Source organism: Mixophyes fleayi, chromosome 2, assembly GCF_038048845.1.
Source record: "Mixophyes fleayi isolate aMixFle1 chromosome 2, aMixFle1.hap1, whole genome shotgun sequence".
Lineage (NCBI taxonomy): Eukaryota > Metazoa > Chordata > Amphibia > Anura > Limnodynastidae > Mixophyes > Mixophyes fleayi.
Genome location: NC_134403.1, coordinates 64,211,930 through 64,213,640, shown reverse-complemented (window position 1 = coordinate 64,213,640; position 1,711 = coordinate 64,211,930). Strand labels below are relative to the sequence as shown.

At 34.1% G+C, this 1,711-nt stretch overlaps 1 pseudogene; it reads left to right on the top strand.

Moving 5' to 3' along the window:
• The first annotated feature begins 1,164 nt into the window (after positions 1-1,164).
• LOC142141926 (5S ribosomal RNA) lies at positions 1,165-1,282 on the top strand (annotated as a pseudogene).
• The last annotated feature ends 429 nt before the right edge of the window (positions 1,283-1,711 follow it).

Below are 1,711 nucleotides of genomic sequence, written 5' to 3'. Positions count from 1 at the left end.
GGCCACAATACCTCCTCCAACTTCCAAGTGTAGTGTTTATAAAGACAGACAGCGTCGAAGTGTTATTAGTTGACTTTCTTAACCCTAAAATTGTCCCTGTTGCAAATATTCGTGTAATGGACAGTTACTTTTTCATTGAAAGACTCAAGCTTTCAAGTGTAGTGTTTATAAAATATAAACAACAATACAGTAGTTTTAGAGCACATCAATACCTCTTGTTTTAAATTATGACAGGGCATTTTACTTTTGGTTTAATTTCTTGAATTTGTTTAAATTTGGTTTTACTTTTTGAACATGGCAAACGACTGTTGATTGGTCATATAATGCAAAAAAAAAAGTTCCAAGATGGAATTGTCCTTGGGCCCTCACACCCACCCTTATGTTGTTGAAATAGGACATGCACACTTTAACAAACCAATCATTTCAGCGACAGGGCCTACCAAACAACTGTGGCTGAAATGATTGGTTTGTTTGGGCCCCCACACCAAAAAAGCTATTCATCTCTCCCTGTACAGACTAAACAGGATCTACTGAGGCAAGATGTCGTCCTCAATTTAATGCCAGAATTAACTAGGCGCTCATTGTCTATATGTACCTCACTGATATGGAACCAGTTAATCAATAATAAATAATAAATTGGTAATACAGTTTTTAGTAAAAAACCTGAGTGCAAAAAATGGCAAATAGATACAATTTAATACATAACAATTATTACAAATTAGGTTAAAATCCGCCTGTAAAACACTATATACAATCAATGAAAAATACAATGGTGAATCAACATGTTTAAATACCAATCATTAATAACCATATGCGTGGTGAACAGTAAAACCATAAAGATGGTACATTTAGAATTGATGGCCTCCAGCCAATTGTACATGTAGTGGATTTTAAAGACATGCATCAGTGCGACTATGATGGTGTAGAGTTTATAGGGATCAAGAAAATTAATAAGAACTGGAGAGGGGGCAATCTTTTAAAACCACTAAACAAAGAAGAAACAAGGGCTATATACCATCTTAAGACACTAGCCCCATTAGGTCTTAATATAGAATTTGATTTATCCATTTAATATCAAGCATGTTCATATGATGAGAGCACGAATATATTCCATTATAGGTATTGGCGCCTCGGACAGACTACTCTAGGAGGTGAGTATAGTGAACCTAAGGTCATACCTCTCTGGTTATGCCCAATCTCGGTTGATCTTGGAAGCGAAGCAGAGAGGGCCAGGTAAGTAGCAGGATAGGAGACTACCTGCGAATACCTGGTACTATAGGTCCTATGTCTTCCCCCGGGAATCATGATCCCTGTGCGTCCAATACAGGAGTACTATTACACCATGCATGGGCTGTATCGGCCCAACCAGCACTGTTGGCTCCATTATCCACATAGTGGACATACAATATAGACAAACTAATCCCCTTTTTTATTTTTATTTTTATTATTATTATTTTTATCTTTATTTTTATTTTTATATTTATTTTTATATTTATATTTATTTTTATTTTTATTTATGTTTTTTATTCCGATATATAATTCCTGTGTGTATATATATGTATATATACACATATATATATTTATTTAATGTATTAACATATAATGCCATCATTTCTGCTTATCAGTTGTATAGTAGGACAATACATATTAACTTCAGGTTAAAATTCCCCAGATCATAAATCTCATTTATGATGATTTTTTTCACCCACTT